This window comes from Periplaneta americana, chromosome 11 (genome assembly GCF_040183065.1).
Source record: "Periplaneta americana isolate PAMFEO1 chromosome 11, P.americana_PAMFEO1_priV1, whole genome shotgun sequence".
NCBI lineage: Eukaryota > Metazoa > Arthropoda > Insecta > Blattodea > Blattidae > Periplaneta > Periplaneta americana.
This window is the reverse complement of record NC_091127.1, coordinates 48,065,843-48,088,375: the sequence shown is the minus strand read 5'-3', so window position 1 is coordinate 48,088,375 and position 22,533 is coordinate 48,065,843. Positions and strand designations below refer to the sequence as shown.

The following is a 22,533-nucleotide window of genomic DNA, read 5'->3' as shown; positions in this document are numbered from 1 at the left end:
TACTTTTTCTGGAGGTGCTAGAGTGTTTTTATATAAGAAAATCAGTATGTATCTTCGTTCTGGCAATAAATTATTATTATTATTATTATTATTATTATTATTATTATTATTATTATTATTATTATTATTAAAGGTGTCCGACTGTGAAAGTAACAATGTACTTTAACGTTCATAATAGCATGTAAATGACAGTTTCTGAAATAAACCGACCACAGATTTGGAAAGAGAGCGGAGAATACTATAAGAACCGATCCTTAACTAAATTTCAATATAAATGGTGTATGTCCGTCTTTGATACCAGGCTTCTCAAATGTAATAATAATGTATCTTGATTACACAACTTTTAACACTGTATCACTTTGGAAAACGTATTAAATGCTCTTGCACGTGTTAAATGTTGTGTTACCTTGTTAATATAAAATGTAACACGTGAAAGATTATAATACGTTTTCCAAAGTAATAATAATGTAGTCCGTTCAATGGAACGATTTTGTCTACGGGCTTGCAGTTCCCAGAAGCTATTCAATCGAACTCATTAGTCCTTGAATGGTCGCCAGCATCATGCGTATATTTCAGATTTTCTTTCCCCACAATTTCTCATTTGCTCACATGATTCATTCCATCAGTAAATGAATAGCATCTATTATGTATAATTTCTGTATATATATACATTGTACCAAAAGTTTCCGAATTTGATTAGTATTTATGTTTTTCAGTGGGATTTATGACACTGCTTGTTTCCCACAAGAATGGTCTGACGATGTCAACTTTTCAAGTTTTCGGTGAGTAGTTGCACTCAGTGTCTGCTTCGTTATGCTTCAGCACCGGAAAGTCTCTCCCAATTTGGGAAAGTACATGTCTTGAAAACGTTGTCAGAAATTTATCACGTAATGAAATGTAAAAAATTGACTAATATATCATTGTGAAAATAATTTATTCATTTACTCGTAAATTCTTGTTGAAATTAGCATAAACTAAGTGCACTAAAACTCGCACAAAATGTAATGTCTTGTAAACTATTCATTAAAATAAATATCTGTTGCTTCTGTGCTCAATGTCGTAAAATTCATCTAAGTTATTTTGTTGTTGTCTCTGTGCATTGTTGTGAGCAGTGCATATTCGTTGGATAATGTATGTTGTTTCAATGTTTGTACTGTTACACCACATGAATTAATCTTGGAATACATTAAGTATTAATCAGTTAATGCCAGGCAGTGTTTCGAAAATATTTGCGCTTAAATCAATTTGTCAGTTAGCCAAAAAATACTTGACAATAAAATCGGTACAACTACTGTAATTATTATCAGACATGAAGGAGAAACCATATTTTAATAATGCAATTTCTTATGTTTTCAAGATAGGCATTATTTGTTCATCAACTCTTCATTTTACTCGTATAAGCCAGATGGCAAACAATATCGACGAGAAAACGATTGAATGACCAGAAGTTTCATTTTACTGTTCTCGTATTCAGAAATGGAAATGTCTTTGGCACGCATGGGCGTAACGGAGGGGAGGTAAATGTGATCCAGTCCACCCCTTCCACAATATTTCAGACGTGCTTACATCACATGAACTTTGTTTCTCTTCCTCTTAAGTATGTACAAAACTAATGTCGCATACCATTAAATTAAACATTTCAAATCAAGCCAAATATGTAATATATGCATTCATATGGTCGCTATGTCTTAGCATTCATTATAAGCTCTAAATCAGGCATCCCAAAATCTTGCGCATTGTGCAGTTGTCTCTGTGCGATGTGCAGTTCCTATTCCCCTACCTGAAGGGAGTGAATCAGGTTGGAGGGGAGCGCGTCAGGCTATACAGTACCTGCAGTCGCAGAAAAGCTTTTGTTTCAGTAACACAGATCAGTACGGGTGCTGATTGAGGTGTGACTGTGAATGCGTTATGAAAAATAAAGTGAGGAGTGTGTACGGAACTACGTGTTGGGATCCCTATAGAATATATCAGATAAATTCCTTAGAAAGAATCCAGTATAGGGCAGCTAAATTTGTTAAAGGTAAAAGAGAAGATGTAAACGATACGATAAAAGAACTTAAATGGGAATCTTTGGAAAACAGACGTAGGAAAACTAGAATAACATAATTGTATAGAGCACATCTAGGTCAGAAAGCATGGGTAGACATAACGGCCCGGTTAGAAAAGCCAACGTACTATGGTAGGAACGATCATGATTTTAAAATCAAATGTAGGAAACAGAAAACGGATGTAGGTAAATTCTCATTTTTAAATAGAACTATAAATGATTGGAATGACCTACCTGCAGCGGTCTTTGAGGGCTGTCCTTCCTTAAGGAGTGTCAAGAATAATTTAAAAAGTTGTGTATCAAGTGCAAATTAAAACTAAGGTGACATTTAACATTTAATTTTTTAAGGTGACATGTATTTATTTAGCCTGACGAGTTACTTCCTTGGTTTGAATTGTAAATTATTTAAAAATAGTATGTAAGAGGGTCTTAGACTAGAAATGTTTAGTTTAAATTTAGTTCTGTTTATAAGTACAGTATGCGTAAGGGTGTAATTATTTGACTTATTTGAACTGTTGTATCAGTGAAGCGAGGTGAGTCAGTGGAGTTATGGTTTTACAGTGCAGTGAATAGTTCCGATCAGTGATAATTTATAGCGTCAATGAAATGTGTTCTATAGTGTCAGTGAAATGTGTTATAGTGTGTCAGTGAAATGTGTCCTAAGTGTCAGTGAAATGCGTCATAGTGCCACTACAGTGAGTGAGATGAGAATAAAGTGAAAGACTATTGAAACTTATGTAGGGCCTGTACATAATTATGTAGGTTGTAATGTAAAATTAGGTATTTTATTTATGTTTTATTATTATTGTGTTAAATTATATTGTGTATTCTTATTGTATTGTGTATAAAATTGTATTGTGTATTGTATAATTGTATTGTGTATTGTAAATTTATTGTGTATTGCTTATAATTTTTTTTGTGACTTGTTTATATTGTGTATATCACTGCCACCGGGTGCTTGCCCACTTGCAGTGTAAATAAATACATACATAACGAAGAAGAGGAATCAGGAATCATATAACATAATTGTTATGTTTTCCTCAGCGAATAATAATTATTTTAAATTTCAACGAACAGTTGAGCCATTGATTTTTACCTTTATTCATAACAACAAAGTAGTTTTGTTCCCAATTTTATTGAAAATTGAACTAAAACTGTAATTTATTAGCCATATTCCACTACTTTACACACCCCTGATTAAACGCTATGCTACCGAGTTCAATCTCTGCTTACTGTATATACACGACACGCAGACAGGTAGAATATTTGTGTGGGAAATTAAGTGGTGATTTACACAGTGCCCACGTGGGAACATACTGCCCATACCTGATCTATGGTAATGGTTTTCTCTTTCTTTTTTGCTTATTCAATGCGGTATGATTTTTTGAGACAAGGTTTGAGACAAGGCTGCAGTATGTCGCCGATTCTATTCAATATATATATATATATATATATATATATATATATATATATATGGACGAAATATTAAGAAAATGGAAAATAAAAATAAAGAACTATACACATAATTTTATTGAAGATAATTTCATAATGACGATGCTATTCGCTGACGATCAGGTAGTAATAACAAATAATGAAAATAACCTACAGAGAGGAGTACATGAGTTATGGAAAATAAACAAGAAGTATAATATGGAGATATCTGTACATAAGACGAAAACTCTGGCATTTTGCGGCAAATATCCTGTAAGATCTAAAATAGTAATAGGAAACAGTATCATAGAACAGGTAAATAAATTTACATTTTTTGAGCGTTACCTTATCTTATAAAGGAGACTATGATCAAAAAGAAAAAAAAAAAAACAAATTTCATTATTTAAATGGAACAATATCAAGAACCCTGAAATCAAAAGCTAGAAAAGATCCATTGTTAAAATTTTATAAGATGATGTCAGTGCCCAGTTTACTATATGGAAGCGAAACATGGGTTATGAAAAAGAAAGATGCCTCTAGGTTACAGCTCGCGCAAGAAACGATTACCGAAAAGCAATGGTGGTGTTGCTGTCTGTTTTGACGTGTGTATGTAGGCACGCCGAGGGACGAGAGATGCGGGCCGATGGAAGTACTGTCTCTTCCAAGAAGATGAACAAATGAGGACCTCACTGTGAAAATAAGGAACGTAGGAAGAGAGAAATTCGAAGATAATTACACGTGCAGCATATGTTTACGAATGAAATAATAATACCGTGCGATATAAGACACGCATTCACATGCAATGGAACAAACTAAAGTCGTAATGTAACTATCACAATGCAAGACTGATTCTATCGATGTCATTTCTCTTCCGACTGTACTCTTGAATATCATTCAAGTTATCTGTCGCCCGCTCTTCCTTATCGCAGTGTTCGATTCGCATTCCTTCCGTCGGTAATCCGTACTTGCGAGACCTATACAAACAAATGAGATGAAATTTTTTAGGAGTGTAGCAGGTTACAGGAAAATAGAACATAAAAGAAACGAAGAAATAAGAGAAGAACTTAAGATATATGAATTAAACAACAAAATAGAAGAATATAGGAATACATGGATATCTCACATTTCAAGGATGCAGGAGGACAGGATACCATATATGTTTTGGAAATATAAACTTCGGGGAAGAAGAGATATTGGAAGACCAGCCAAAAGATGGATGGACCAATTTCAGTAGCTGCTACAGGAATCAATTTCCTAATGCATGAATGATGATGATGATGATGATTATTATTATTATTATTATTATTATTATTATTGTTATTATTAATAGTTGGGAAGTTAATGTGGAATAATTTTGGAGTAGTAGCCTACCTTTTTTGTAAAGCGTGACTTGCCCTGCGCGTGTTGCATATGTATTCTGTCACACCGCTAGTCGAAGAGTCGCTAAACACAAGGCAAACAAGAGCGAACTGCCATGAGGGTTGCATTTTTAAACGTTGATGGAGCTCCTTCCGGGTCACCGGCAGTAAACATGACCTGTGACCTCTTGTTTGTGCGGGACCTCTTAACGCTCTGATTAGGCAGCCGAGGGTTATCCGACTTCATCATTGTATGGTTCACCGTTCTCATTGTCATCTGTATGCCCAAGGCTCCGGGATCGTGATCGTGATCAGACGCGCAATCACAAAGTGTTACCTCTGGAATTTCTGACGCTTTTGTGATGCTAAAAACGGGATCGCAGTACAGCCATTCCAATAAAATACAATATTGCAAGTATACAAATATATTTTATGCTCGACCATGCCGAAATGTAGTAATTATACACCTGGTAGTAGCCCTTTAATGCACCTCATTAAAATACACCTATTCATTATAGTTCAGTTGTTCAGCCAATGAGAAATCACCATTGTACCATTATAAAAGTGCAAGTATCGATTATTCTCGGATATGCAATCGAAAGACAACTAGCGAAAAGTCACGGAGGCTGGAAATCCAATACTGTCGCAGAAGATTATGTTCTGTTACTATAATAATTAGCGTTAATTGTAAATAATATTCAAATAAATTCAATTTGTCATCTCGTTTTTCAATTCTAAATCAATTTCCAGGTTATATCAAGACTAATGTTCATGTTATTCTCTAGATTATATCAAGGTCAATGACATTTGTTCCTCGGAAAAAATCAATACTTCCGCATCTGCGCACATCTCACAATTTAGACGGTCAGTTCCCCCTCCTCACTTACATAACCATAACATGATTACTTATGAATAATTTCAAGTTATATATATGGTCGATCATAAAAATTCGTATAAAACTTGCCTATAATGGTAATTTAGACGCTCGTATGAAAATTATGAAACTCGCTTGCGCTCGTTTCATAAACAGACATACTCGCGTCTTAATTACTACCATTATAGGCTCGTTGCATAATGTACTAATACATGTGGCTTTTAAGTAACCCGAAGTTCATTGCCGCCCTCACATAAGCCCGCCATCGGTCCCTATCCTGTGCAAGATTAACTCCCTCAAATCCATTTTAATATTATCGGTTGGAATTTTGAGACCATCGACATTTGCACCGAACAAGGTGTACTCGTGTAACAGTCATTTTCAAGAGTTTTTTAATCTTTAAAAATATTTAAATAAATAAAATGTGCAAAAATATAAGACAAACATATATGGGTCATTCTCTGAGTTCGCAATGGAGAGGATCAGAAATGGAAAATTATTAATTTTCCAGACTAATTGAAACACTTCAGTTTAAGTGACCGGTTTATTGCAAGCACTTTTTATACTTATCAAAGCATTTAAGGGGACCGTGTAGGAAAAAATTCTTGAAATTTTTCCTCCTTTTTTATACTATGAAATACTACATTCATTTCTGTTTAATTTGATATATATATATATATATATATATATATATATAATGATTCTATCTTCTTTCTAACCATTTCTAAAACAAAAGTGAATAAGATCCTGGAATGCACTAATAAGGTTAGTGTATTCTTTAAAGCTCGTTTTCCAAAATTAAATTATATTAGTAACAAATTATTATTATTATTATTAATATTATTATTATCATCATTATAATTATATGTAATTAGATATTAATTTCTTTAAAATTGTATTACTCATATTCATATATATTTTATTAAAATTATCACATCAGTCTTAAGGGGTTAGGTACAGCTTACAGCAGTAAAATTTTTGGAAATATTCAACATTTTTCACCTCCATTACTGTATCTTGTACAATAATGAAAATTGGTATGTGTAAAACACAATCCTTCTGCAATATTAAAAAAAAATATTTTTACGATTTAAAAAAAAATTATATATATATACATTTTTTTTTTTTTTTTTTCAAAATTGAAAATGGTGGTAGTTTACTGTGCAGTGATGAAGCGTTTCCCTCACAACTCGTAAACTTGTTAACTTTTTCATGTTCTCTCTCTTTTATTTTATTGCTGAAACTCATGTTTACAATATCATGCTCTTTCAACTACATTCCTTAATAAATAATATATATTTTTTATTTTGTGTTAGAAGAAAGAACTGATATTTGATCATTGTTTAAAATGAATTTAGTTTTTACCAGACAATCTATTAAAGATAGAGAAGTGAGTTTGCATCATATTGTAGATATGACATACATTAATACAAACAAAATATTTTATCACAGAATTTTGGATACTTTTTGAATTATGTGGGAAACGCTTCATCACTGTACAGTAAACTGAATTTTGAAAACAAAAAATGTAAATAATTTTTTTAATCATAAAAATATTGTTTTCATATTGCAGAAGGAAATGTTTTACACATACTAATTTTCATTATTGTACAAGATACAGTAATGGAGGAAAAAATGTTGAATATTTCCAAAATTTTACTGCTGTAAGCTGTACCTAACCCCTTAAAATTTTATTTTGGTATGTATGAATGTATGTATGTATGTATGTATGTATGTACACTGCAAATTGGTAAATAGCCGGTAGCAGTGGTAGCTAATTACACTCAATAATGACAATTAATAATGAATTGCATTAATAATAATAATAATAATAATAATAATAATAGTAATAATAAGTAATAATAGTGTAATAATATTAACAAGGAGATTCCTAAATTAAATGAAGCAGGATCGCTTAAAATAGCATTTAAATTAAATCTAATTTGTACCCTAAGTTCGAACTTAAACCCACGAGTATATATTATGATATGTACATACATGCACAAGTACCTTTCAGCAGTACACTCATTTCTCTGTCAACTCACTGCATTGGAACTACGACACATTTCACTGACACTATCCTGATTTCACTAACACTTCAAAAACATTTCAATGTTCAAATAATTTGCACTACCACTATAAACTATAAAACGTCACTGACACAAACACACTTCACTGACACAACACACTTCTTCACTGATACAACACTTCAAATAACAAAACATCAATTACCCTTATTATTCCATAGAATCATACTTACTATAGCCTATTAACCTCAAAATCGCTAGTCTAGACTTTGTTGCAAGCTATTTTAGCACGTTCACTGTAACTCACACCCTTTCACTGCAAATCAATCTCTTTACTCTGCCACTATAACTCTCAAGCTCACTAAATTTTACTACAACACACTGCACACCCAATATAAATCACTGAACATTCACTATGTTTCTCTACTTATTCACTATAACTTACTAGTAAAACAACAAAAAGTGTGCATAATATACTACCGTCTATTAGTGAAGTCCTTAAGCCTACTTTTAAATACCTTTATGGTTATTGGTAAAGCCTTTAGTAAGTATGCATTGACTTTCCAGTGTCCGTCCTCTGTATCAGGTACATAGCTCTATTTGATTACTATAATTGTTCATTGTATTTTTTTCTTTTGCTTTGTCAGTGAGCTTTCATATAGTCATACATCATACGCTTGTTTGTTTAACCGCTAAGTAATGTCATGTTACATCCATATCATGCAAAGGATAGTGATCGATTGGTTTATCAGTTAGCAGCAGAAAACATGAATAGCTCCAAGAATTCAATTGTATGTGACATACACGTTAACAGGCTCTATTTACACACGCTTGACTTCCGAAGTTGAACAAGTCGACCTGAAAATAATTAGGGTACTCAGTACCGTGATACATAAGATATTTAAAATTGACTGTACAATCACTGATTACTTGTCCCTTTCACACTTTGAAATTCATTCCTATATTCAGTGATTTTTATATTTTTATTTGGTTTATTTCAAGACGCATTATCATTTGCGATAGTTATCTAGCGTCTGAGTGAAATGAAGGTGATAATGCTAGCGAAATGAGTCCAGGATCGATGGTCGAAAGATACCCAGCATTTTCTCTTAGTGGGTTGAGGGAAAACGCCGGAAAAACATCAACCAGATAACTGTCCCAACCAGGATTTAAATCCGGACCCGCTCGTTGCACGGTCAGACATGCTAACCGTTACTTCATTATACTGTATTATATATCAGTATTAATAAAATATTCCGAATTTACACCTGTATAAATAAGATGGATTCAATTTTAAACCCCTATATCTCGCAATAGCAATAAGTTATAATTATGCAACAAATTGCAAATAGTTTAGTGAGTAGCCAATTTTTACTCGCCATGTTATAAGTTTGCGAAAGCCAGCTATAATTTCTGGGGGGGACCATCGTGCTAACCACACGATACCTCCATTCTGGTTCGATGACCGTCCACCTCTGCTTCACCATGTGGGCGTGAGGCTAGCAGCCGGCTTGTCGGTCTGGGCCCTTCATGGGCTGTAGCGCCACGGATTATTTACTTACTGGCTTCTAAGGAACCCGGAGATTCATTGCCGCCCTCACATAAGCCCGCCATTGGCCCCTATCCTGAGCAAGATTAATCCATTCTCTATCATCATATCCCACCTCCCTCAAATCCATTTTAATATTATCTTCCCATCTACGTCTCGGCCTCCCTAAAGGTCTTTTTCCCTCCGGTCTCTCAACTAACACTCTATATGCATTTCTGGATTCGCCCATACATGCTACATGCCCTGCCCATCTCAAACGTCTGGATTTAATGTTCCTAATTATGTCAGGTGAAGAATACAATGCGTGCAGTTCTGTGTTGTGTAACTTTCTCCATTCTCCTGTAACTTCATCCCTCTTAGCCCCAAACATTTTCCTAAGCACCTTATTCTCAAACACCCTTAATCTCTGTTCCTCTCTCGAAGTGAGAGTCCAAGTTTCACAACCATACAGAACAACCGGTAATATAACTGTTTTATAAATTCTAACTTTCAGATTTTTCGACAGCAGACTCGATGATAAAAGTTTCTCAACCGAATAATAACAAGCATTTCCCATATTTATTCTGTGTTTAATTTCCTCCCGAGTATCATTTATATTTGTTACTGTTGCTCCCAGATATTTGAACTTTTCCACCTCTTCAAAAGATAAATTTCCTATTTTTATATTTACATTTCGTACAATATTCTCGTCACTAGACATAATCATATACTTTGTCTTTTTGGATTTACCTCCAAACCTATCTCTTTACTTGCTTCCAGTAAAATTCCCGTGTTTTCCCTAATCGTTTGTGGATTTTCTCCTAATATATTCACGTCATCCGCATAGACAAACAGCTGATGTAACCCGTTGAATTCCAAACCCCTCTCTGTTATCCTGGACTTTCCTAATGGCATACTCTAGAGCAAAGTTAAAAAGTGAAGGTGATAGTGCATCTCCTTGCTTTAGCCCGCAGTGAATTGGAAACGCATCTCACAGAAACTGACCTATACGAACTCTGCTGTACGTTTCACTGAGACACATTTTAATTAATTATTATTGTTATTATTATTATTATTATTATTATTATTATTATTACTATTTCTATTATTATTATTATTATTATTATTATTATTATTATTATTATTATTATTGTGTTATAAGTGCTCTATGTCTCCTCTATCTGTTGCACGGACAATATTGAAGAGATAGCTGAATTCGTCCCGGACTCTTCTCAGAGTGCCCTCTTCCAATTAATTCACTGCATCTATGATTCTGTTTCTAAGTTCATCCATATGAATTGGTAATGGCGATATAAAAAGCACAGTATTTGACGTAATCCCACAAGAAAAAGTCGTATGATGTAATGTCTGGGGACATTGGGGGCCAAGAGTGTAGTGCTAAGCCATTGGACTCCGTGTGACCTATCCAACGTTGAGGCAGTATGTAATTTAGAAAAATGAAGTCATTGGAATCTTCATGAAGTTGTGGGAAAAACCAGTTTTCCAGCATTTCGAGGTAAGTTTACCCATTAACTGTGCTTTCCTCGGAAAAGAAATAGGATAAAACACGTTTACTCTTACTTGCTAAAAACGTTGAGTCTCAACTCAATGAAAATTGGGTCCATAATTTTCATACATTATGTATATATTTTTTATTGTACAAAATTTAAGAATTTTTACTTACAATATTAAACAGAATTAACTTCACAGTATTATTACTGAGCGTTTTAAATTTAATTTGACACATGATATTAAAAAAAGACGAGAATTTTCTTACACACTTTCCAACATAATATGTGCGATTCCTTTATCGAACATTATTCTGGTGAATATTCCATGTACGTCTTTACATTAGGAATTTCAGAGATGCCGCCTACAAGTAGGCCATCGTCTCTCTAAAAACTTTTGAAAGCATAAGATGGAGTGTACAGAGTTGTTAACTTGTACGTTTGTAGTATGAAGCATAGGATGGCGAAACATTTTAAGAAAATACATAGTATATTCATTTTTAATGTTAATTGAAACTGTATTCTTGCAACATCTAACAATTCCATTTTAACGTAAATGTCTGTGTTCGAGGTACATACAAGACAGAACAATTTTAATATTTTTACATGAAAAGTTTATTATCACGTCACTCACGATACCATGGATCAGAAGTGTAAGATGAGGTACATACAAGACAGAACAATTTTAATATTTTTACATGAAAAGTTTATTATCACGTCACTCACGATACCATGGATCAGAAGTGTAAGATGAACTTCGTGCCTCCTTGTTTTCCCACGCTGTTCGACTCGCTTCATTCTCTATTGAATGTACCCGAGATTTTCTGCACAATAGTCATGAAAATAACTTACTGTATATGTGGGTTATTAATATTCATTAATATCAAATAAAATACACTTTCGTCTTAAAGAAAGTTCAATAGAGTACAGTATTTTGTTACTTTAATTCGAATGTAAATGTATCACGCAACCAATGTGAATTCAGTAAATCCCCAGTCACATTTTTAATTTTAAATCACTAAACGTTGCCATGGTTACAGATCTGAATTGAATTCTTTCAATTCGCATTACCATTTCACTCGATTCAGTAGCATATATTATTGTGGATGGTTGAGCTTGGAATTTGCAGCTACGGTAATGTTCGGCTGTGTATGGCTGCGTTGGAATATTGCCCATATGTGTTCAATCTCATCTCCAAGCACACATGGTCTCTTTAGGCGCAGCGTCTTTCTAGCACTGACTATTTCTGTAAGGGCGCATTCACAATGAGAATTAAACATAACGTAAGCATTAACTTAAGAATGTAAACGTTACCGTAAAATCAGAAAGTAATACCGTCAAGGCCCATTCACAATGAAAATTGAACGTAACATAAGCGTTAACTTTAAAAGTTTATTAATTCACTTAATTGCTACTCAGCAATGAGTAGAAGTTAAATGACACGCAGAAGAAAGGATCAGCGTGTCCATTGAATCCAAATAAATTACTATTGATGAAGGTAATCTGATTTCAGTCCTGAATATACTCAAAATCAATAAATTTTTCTTAATGTGTGGCTTTTGTGGATTTATTTATCAACAGTAATGTCACCAGAGGTTTTGATTTATCTAGAGAAAATCAAGACTCGAGTGGGATTTAATTGACTATTACACGATTAGAAGAAAGTATATAAAGATTAGAAGTAACGAAGTACTCCAATACAATAAGATATTAGTTGACGTACGAAAATACAACTGTCTTCAAATGTATTATTGTACCATCTCAACAATACAAATATTACACTAGATGCATGCTAGATGGCAGTGGTGTGTTATGATTATCTTTTTTCTTGTTATCAGATGTGCCAACTATGGAATCTTCATTGAACTCCGTAGACGGTTACTAGTCGAGAAGGCTTTGTTGATTCAATTTTATTTTTATTAAAACAGTTGCATTCCACTTCAATTATCCGGATCCCAGTAATCAACGTCACTTTACAGGTGATTGTAAATAAATCTTAGTATTAAACAATCTCTGATACGCAACTATCCATAATATCATATAGCAGAAGCTATAACATAACCTAAATAATATAAACAAGTGTTAGAAAGATTTTAATTAGGAATGATGAAATAACAAAAGTTTTAATTCACGATAATGACATTAAAAATAAACATGAATAATTTTAAAAGAAACAATTATTGAAAGTACAATTTTCAATTTTGAATGTTTTAGTGGTTGGTGTTAGTGTTTTATATTAGACGTGTGCGTAAAAGAAGTTTAACTCGTTGATGTACATTGTTTATTCCTCAACTTATTCAGGATCTCCGAATGGTGCTCTTCATTTATTTGTAAATAGGATTTCAAGGAAGATGCATAGGTATGACCAGTTATCTTTATTAATTCTTGTTCTTGAATACCAATGCGAGTCATATTTGAAACTGCTGTACATCGACTGGAATGGTTTGTATTTTTTTTTTTTCGTCCAGACCAGTGCAGTTTGAAATGTTGGCAAACAAAGAAACAAATGCTAGGGACGCGATACAATTAAACAAATGCTAGGGACGCGATAAAATTGTGCGATAAGCAGCCATGATTGGTTGAAATACGTCCTTTCGTACCGTTTTATTGGTCAGAAGTAGTATGACGTAGTAAAAGTGTAATAGTCACTTAAATCTTCAAAATCATTATTCCGAGTCTTTTTACCACATATAGGGGAGAGTCGGATAGTATCGGACATCGGGTAGTATCGGACAGTGCGTTTCTTTCATCTACCAACATATGGTAGTACCTGAATGACATGGTTACGTTTCTCTTTGCGACATCACAGAAACGTAACCATGTCAATCAGGTACTATCATCGTGTGGTAGATGAAAGAAACGCACTGTCCGATACTACCCGATCATCTACCACACGATGATAGTACCTGATTGACATGGTTACGTTTCTGTGATGTCGCATAGAGAAACGTAACCATGTCATTCAGGTACTACCATATGGTGGTAGATGAAAGAAACGCACTGTCCGATACTACCCGATGTCCGATACTACCCGACTTTCCCCTAATATAAATTCGTCATTATGTTGAAGTCTAAATAAAGAATTTCAGCATCGAATACGTTCGTCATGTCATTGACTTCTTAACGCATCGTTACTATTTAACGCGACGAATAGGTCCTAATAAATTAACGAAAAGTTTAAAGACGCGTTAGCAATAACGATGCTTGGTGAAACGTAAAAACTGACTAACGTATCATTAAACTATTTAACGAGACGTTATAATAACGAAGGTTGGTGAAACCGGCCATAGGAATGCTAAAATATTTACATTTTAACTTCCAAAGCATATGATTATGTCTCGTGACCAGAATATTGTACGAAATATGAATATAAAAATTGGAGATTTATCCATCGAAGAGGTGGAAAAATTTAAATATTTTGGAGCAAGAGTAACAAATATAAATAACACTCGGGAGGAAATTAAACGCAGAATAAATTACGGAAATGCTTGTTATTATTCGGTTGAGAAGCTTTTGTCGTCTAGTCTGCTGTCAAAAAATCTGAAAGGTAGAATTTATAAAACAGTTATATTACCGGTTATTCTGTAAAGCTGTGTAACTTGGACTCTCACTGTGAGAGAGGAACAGAGATTAAGAATATTTGAGAATAAGATGCTTCGGAAAATATTTGAGGCTAAAAGGGATGAAGTTACAACAGAATGGAGAAAGTTACACAATGCAGAACTGCACACATTGTATTCTTCATGTGACATAATTAGGAATATTAAATCCAGACGTTTGAGATGGGCAGGGTATGTAGCACGTATGGATGAATCCAGAACTGCATATAGAGTGTTAGTTGGGAGGACGGAGGGAAAAAGATCTATGGGGAGACCAAGACTTAGATGGGAGGATAATAATAAAATGGATTTGAGGGAGGTGGGATATGATGATAGAGACTGGATTAATCTTGCACAGGATAGGGACTGATGGCGGCCTTATGTGAGGGCGGCAATGAACCTCCGGGTTCCTTAAAAGCTATTTGTAAGTAAGTAAATATTTTTATAAACGAAATATACTGGGAAAATAAAATCGATTTGAAACGAAATACATAATGTCAGTAAATGGCTATATTCTCTCGTGTCGTCATAAACTGAAATATTACAGTAAAGTAAGAATAAATTTAAACGAAGTTCCTTGTGCAATGAAGTCTGAGCTGTATTCGGTGTTGATGTTGGTAATAATGAACGATTATGACAAGTCGTTATAAATTTCACATAATGTGCAATTTTTTACGCCCCTTTCACAATGGGCGGGACTGTAGAGTAAAATATATTTTGTTATAAGCATAAATTATGACGTTTGTGACCCGATTCATGGAAATAATGAATTTGCTCATTCTAATTGCGTGTCTGAGAATAATAAATAACTTGTATGCACTACTTTGTTTCATTCTGGAGCTACGATATGCATTAAGCTTATAAAGTAGAAAGTCAGCTAATATAGTTCCCCTTTTCATCTAGAATTGATTAATTTATAAATATTCCTAAAGGGACCCCCAATACACTTCCGGTTTCATTTCCCTTATTGCCTATAGTAACGCATTGCTGGTAGTGAGTAAGAAATGTGAAAGAATCATTTCTCTTCTCTTTAACTCATTACCACAAGTATCACCGTTTCGTTGAGTTCGCAACCAAATTAATAATATTCTTCGACATTCAAAGTCGACATTTGTCAACAGTGTTCAATATAATGAATTTTCAATATACACCAAACAAAGTTTTACAAAAGTGCAGAAAACGGGGTTTGAATGAAATGAAGATATGAAATGTTCCTAGTTTAGCACTGAATTTTGTCTGCACCGTAAGTTTGACTCGGAAGTTGTAATCTGAAAACCTACTAAATATATAGGGAATATAACTTCAATAATAGAAATAGAAAAATTATATTTCCTGTAACACATGAATTAAAAAAGGGATTGTAAAACGTAAATATATTCCCAGCTAATGGTGGCTTTAAAATTGAGAAACGTAACATATGAGCACACATCACGTAGACCTATTGTTTGTATATTTATTTCATCTTATACCCAGATTTGACGTTAAATGTATAAACTGAGTAATTATCTTTTAATTGCATTACCGGTATTTAATTCAAAATAATATATCTCACATATATGATTTTTTACGCTTTCACGGGAAATATTATCAGAATGAGCCTTTTTGGTATTCCACTGTGTCCTGGAATTAACGTTTCTAGATGCCGTGATATCAACACGATATTAAAATTCTTACATTTGTGTACTTCAGAATATGAGGAAATTTGAACAATTTCAGAACACACTTTTTGACTCCACATTACACTACACAAACACACCACCACAGGAAACGCAATGAGAAGGCGCGAAGACCGTCCAGTTCTGATGATAGCCCACAGGCTGAAACTAGTCAACAAGGTAATCTAATTAATTACCTAACACGTGAAAGCATATAATATAGGGCCTACTTTATATTCCGAAATGGCATTTATGTTAATTGAGAGAAATTAGAAGCAGATGTAGAGTTTGTCGTAGTAATTTGATTCTGTATGTTATTCGAAATGAAACTACTCTAGCAACAACTACAATGTGTCTGCTAAGAACTTCTACAGGGACATCATTTTATTTTTACTTACATTTTTATTGTACCTGAGTTTTTTAATGTACTTCACTCCTACCCCCTCTACTAGTAAACTTCCAACCGTTCTTCATAGAGAACCAAGGCCGCGTATGCATTACTGAGTTAGTGAGTATAGTACGTTCCAGAAATATGTTCGCGTTTTCCAGTGACGAAAGAGCTTTCAATATTGAATCATATATTCGCACAGGTACTGTCGTCCGTTTGCCTACGTCGCATCCCGGTTTCCCCCACCTGCTTCTGTTCGCCCCTCTGTAAAGTCTAGTAGCTGGGCTGTCTTAGCTCCTTTCTGAAAACATTCATTTCTGTTGGATGTCTACGTAATATTATACAACTGTTTAAAATAACTTAAATAAAAGAATTTTTCTCCGTTCCATTACTCTATCATCGTATGATGACGCAGAATATCTGCATGGAAATATCATATGTACTTCGGTACAATAAAAAATATATATTAAATAAAAGGGCCTCGTTAAGTAATTAACTGTCACGTGGTTCCCCCCCCCTCTCTACGACCCTGCGACAAAACTCCTTGAAAGGACAGTAGATACCATTTCTGAGTAATTGTATGTTTTCGGATCGGGCAGAAGTGAAGATTAAATTTCCAGTACGTAAAGTACTCTTTTATAGAGTAAGTACAGAATTATTTCAACATGAGTTACTCGTACGAAGGACGAAACTGGCAATTGGAATTAGGTACAATAGTCTATAGTGCGATAATATGCACAAAAGAACTGAAGCCTGTATCGAAATGAACAGCCACCATTTTCAAAAATGTGTTTAAATATCCATATTATGATTATTTTTCAATTTAACTTCATTATCTATATTGTACGCTAATGTGCTGTAACAGTACAATGTACACTACATAATTAATACGTCCGAATGGATAGCTCAATTCGTGAGTAAAAACACTAAGTGTTAATACAGTAGGTACTGCATTTTGATTAAACAATAACCTAATGAAAATTATCAAACTCAAAATTGCGATATTTCCTAGTTTACATAAATGGATAAAACTACTTTTCTTCCCTCCTATACGTAGTAAAATGATTTGTATTTTACGCCAGTATCATCAAACTCCAGTCTTGGAAAGGGGAGCAAGCAGTGTTTCCGGTTCTAGACCTTTAATCCGAAGATATAGCCAGGTTAATATTAAAAATGTTAGTAAAAATAAAATGATGTCCCTGTACAATTCATTAGTGATATCATCGCTCTTTTTCCAACTCGTTAATTTTGCAAATGTCATTATAAAAGCATGTAGAAAGTGCAGAGCTTAGTTCAGGATCGAACTGTGGACTATTTAGTAACGATTAGCCTGACAGGCGACACTGTGTCTCAGAGAAAGAATTCCGCCGGCGGTCGCAAAGAGATTTATTGCTGACGTACTGGCAGATAAAGCAAACTGGAATGTGGTTCGTGCATATTGTATCCGACGTACCCGGCTGCCGGACGCCGGTTCTGCTTTTGGTCAACAAGTCAGGCACTATCACGCAGATTTGCACATTTCGAGCCCCATAAATAGCTTCGTATTTCTACTTTGGAGACTACGAGTTCATAGTTTACCAATTAGGGGAGTAGTGAGTACAGCGAGACACAAAATATTAAGACATGCATATATAAGTGATAACCCAAGTATTTTTAAAATCAAGTGCAATAGAATAGTACATTATGCAACGAGCCTATAATGAAGGTACGGTAATTAAGAAGTGAGTATGGATATTTATGAAACGAGCGCAAGCGAGTTTCATAATTTTCATACGAGCTCTCCCCTACGAATGGAATTTGTGATGTACATATATATGACTTTTCTTTTAATTTCTCTGTCATCATCCCATCGTTTCGTCGTAATTCATAGTCATCGTTGGTAACTGCTAAAATATGTTACCTCATTCGTTAGACTAAATCAATGGGTCTTCTACAAAATTAGGCTAACATAGGAACTTTTAAAAATTATCATGTCGAAACGCGAATCGAAAGTTTGTACTCAACCACAGACGTTGATCAGTCGGTATGTTTGTCTGCTGATAGAGATGCTGGAAAAAATAGGTTGGCTTAAACTATATAAGAAAAGAAATTTACATTCACTTCTCCTTCTCTTCGAAATCTTGGACTCTTCTATTCCTTCGTACCTGTCGTCTCGCTTCACTTACCTTTCTTCCCACCAATATTCTGAACACACGCTCCCGCCATGAAACAATACCATCAATACGCAACATAGAAAACTGGTTTAATACAAGTACCTACATTTAAAGCACGGAAGTATTATACTTCAAACCAATGCAATGCTAGGCAAAACTGATTTATTCAAAGATAGTGAGCAGTTTAAAAGTGAGTTAATATTCTTTCACACAAATGTCATACAGGACACAAAAAACTGAGTTCGGTTGATATGAAAATGAGCTGACTACTATGAATGTTGATGATTTTGTAAATTTTTTTATCATATTTTGTCAATTAAATGTTATTTAAAAGAATATTAAAATAATTTCATACAGTATTTCAATTCTATATCATCAAAGTTAAGCCCCGATCATCAACATCGTGTCATCGCTGTCATCACCATCACCATCATCATCATCATCCTCGGCTTGTCGCTTTATTTAGTTCCAATTCAAAGTAATGAATTCTCATCAAACGACCCCTACTTATATTCTTGATTTTTTTTCAAACATCTCCCTCGTCGATAATGTAGATATTGTTGCTGTCTTCTATGATGTCCGTGATGTACTAACATGCAAGAGAGTTAGATCTACCTTACGTAAGGAAGAAAGAGTTAAGATTATTAAAATAACACTAGAGTGTCTGCAACCTTGCAGTTACCATAAAGACACGCTAACAACCCGGGCTGAGGATTCAGATGCCATCCTAAGTTCAACCGGAACCTATCCAGGATAATAAGGATTATAAGAGACAGAAAGTTGTATTTCCTGACCAGACATCACCATAACCGCATCACCGAAGCTCGTACACCACACTGAGCCATATATAGAGTGAGTCATCTACGCCTTATTTATACGAAGTTATGCAATCCCATACATTCACCATCAATTCCGTAAACACAATACTCCTAATTATACCTTAAATTCATCAAAAGGGAATAGTATGACTACCATACTATATCAGGCATTGAAGACGTGTAGCTATGGTCTTGCATGATGTGTGTTACTTAATGCTCTTGTTTAAATGTGAGAACCCAAAAATATTCCATACAGTATTTCCTTTACTTTCATTCTTCGCCTGTGGTATCGTACTGATAAACGGGGCCAGTTCTCGCCATGTATTACGAATTGGTTGTGCTTTCAACGCTAACAGATTAAACACCGGTACTTATGGATAAGTAAACATAATGTGTTATTAAAATTCGTCAACAAAATTAACTTATCATAGACGCTTACTTCATTAACATTTTAAAACAAAGAAGAAAGTGTTTAGTAATTATTTATCTACTCGTCCTATTTCTCCTTGGTAACGAAATAAAATGCAAAGTTGCCTATTTTTAATTAAGGAATTAACCATCCTGGAGGTATATCCTAGAAACGGGCACCGTAATTTCGTGAACATGCTATAAAATCCAGGATTGCATTAAACTTTATCTATTGGCTGAATTTTTATGCGAAATATGCAGCTTGGGATCTGTGTTTTTAGCCTGGTAACGTATACCTTTAGAAAGGAGAAAAAGCGTCGGGTTTTGGTAGCTATACGGGCTAAGGCATGACATTATGAGTGGCAGACATAGTTGACCTAAGATCTCGTATTAAAAACGCACCGTCTTTAAATTCAAACTTGTGATAAAGGATGAGGAGGGGCCATGTAAAATAAACGGTATATGGAATTTATGGAGTCTGACTGCAGTAAAAGCGTTTTGCTTCTTTCTTGTAGAAAATAATTAGGAATTCAATATAATTAAATTCAAAATATGTATTTAAACAATTTTAATGATCTCAATTGCATATAAAATTAACCAATACGAGTATGTTATAGAAATGCACCAAATAAGCGATACCAACAACATATAGAAGAAATTAGTAAAAAAAAACCTGAAGTGTTATATTGAGGCTATAACGGGCAATAGAGGGTTAAGACTGGTTCACAATAAACCGGGAATGGAAACGACAACGAGAACGAGAATAGAAATATTGTTAAAATAAATGTATTTAAATGTGAGCATTCACAATTAACGAGAAGCTTACCGGAGCCCGGGAACGGGAACGTGAAAATTAATTGTGAATGTTCATATTTAAATACATTCATTTTAACAATATTTCCGTTCTCGTTCTCGTTGTCGTTCCCGTTCCTGGTTTATTGTGAACCAGCCTTTAGTAGTAAGAGACAAGTGAATCATTTTATACTTATTTATTTGGATTAAGAATTCTATGAAACGAAGACGAAGGTGGAGTGAAATGGAAAGAGGAGTGATATTTGCAAAGTTTGTATAAATGGAGAACAATTGGAATAATCCCCTCGTCCTTCAATCTTACTTGCCGCAAGTCGACGCCGAGAATTGAACCCAAGTTCCTGAAACGATAAGCTCGACTCTAGCACTTACCTATCGAAGGAGTTGCTGGAACACCGTTAGTTGAATGCCACGTTCAAATCTCATAAGTCTAAGAAAAATTCGTGGTGGACAAAGACGGTTTTTGGAGTTCTCCTGTTTTCCATCATTCCACTGTTTTTCCATTAATAAAATCTTCAATATTATATTAACATAGCGCAGATTTACTTTTCACTGAGCACCACGGACAACGTTGACAGACTGGTAAGTGAACATCAGTAACGGTGCTTTACTCCGATATGTTAAAAGGATTTAAAAATGAAATACATTTTTAAAAACCTTGGGGAAAAAATATACGGACGGGGTGATTCACGAGGATTTACCGTCACTTACGGATTTATTTCCGAAGACATTCTGAGCAAAAAATGTCATATAAACATTTGTCCTGATCTCAATATTTTCAGAGTTACACTAATTTGAAGTTGAAAGTAAAATACGTTCTTTTTCTCTTTAGTTTTAAGGGTAAAAAAATATTACAAATAGAAAATGAACTATTCAGAAGTGTAATTTCTTTAATTGGCTAATGTTTTGAAGCTAAAAAATGTTGTTAATTGCTTTGTACAGATTTTGTTTTTCAATTTTTAACTAAAAATTACATCAGTTTTACACACTTATCACAACAATTTTTACAAATCATACACTTTAGTAATTTGATTCTTTACAGTTTAATTATGCATCCTAATGTACAATCTTAAAGAATTTAGAAGAGTGGCGTAATTTGTAGCAATTGTTGTGATAAATGCGTAAGAAAATGTAATTTTGTAATCAAAAATCGAACAAAAGAATCTATAGAAGAAACTATGGAATTCACAACACAATTTTAGCTTCAGAATACTACTTAATTAAATAAATGATACTCCTCAATAGTTCATTTTTATCTGTAATATTCTTTTACCCTTAAAACTCAAGAATAATGGTATTTTACAAACAACTTCAAATTAGTGTAATTCTAAAAATATTGAGATTAGGACAAATGTTTATATGACATTTTTTTGCTCAGAATATCTTCGGAAATAAGCTCAGTAAGGGACAATAAATCCTCGTGATTAATCCTATATCTCATGATTTTCACGTGTTAACTTGAACTAAGTATAAAAATTTAGTTGACTAGTTTCGGCTTGGAGTCATCTTCAGAACTGCGTGATCCTTGCGTCTTCCGGTTTCTTCGGCCCCAGGTGGGGGTGCGTTTGTGTTGTGTAGTGTGGAATCAAATAGTGTGTAGCCTATGTGTTCTAAAATTCAGTTGTCTATTGAGGATTTACTGTGGGTGTGTTTTTGTGTATTTGCGTATTTCGTTTAGTTCTAGTGTGTTTAGAGCCTAGTTTTTCTGTTGAATATGTAGACTTTGCATATATGTTGCTGTAGGTGTGGTTAGCGTTTGTAATATGTTCTACGTATCTGGAAGTGATGTGTGATTTGCGACTTCGATTATTGCGACGTTTTGTTCAGTGATCTCAGGATTGATTCCGCTCAGAAACTACAGCGTGTTCATAACGTGTGCGTCCGCTTCATTTGTAATGTTCGATACTATGATCATATCTAACCTTCTTT

General features: G+C 34.1%; 1 protein-coding gene across 3 annotated transcripts in view; it reads left to right on the top strand.

The window, feature by feature from the left end:
• The first annotated feature begins 721 nt into the window (after nt 1-721).
• The window catches only part of Ten-a (tenascin accessory), a 386,430-nt gene continuing 364,618 nt past the window's right edge, over nt 722-22,533 (top strand). For all 3 annotated transcript variants that reach the window (XM_069839392.1, XM_069839393.1, XM_069839390.1), the window contains exon 1: nt 722-782. The gene's annotated coding sequence lies outside the window, so the exon portion shown is untranslated. The remainder of the gene's footprint in view (nt 783-22,533) is intronic.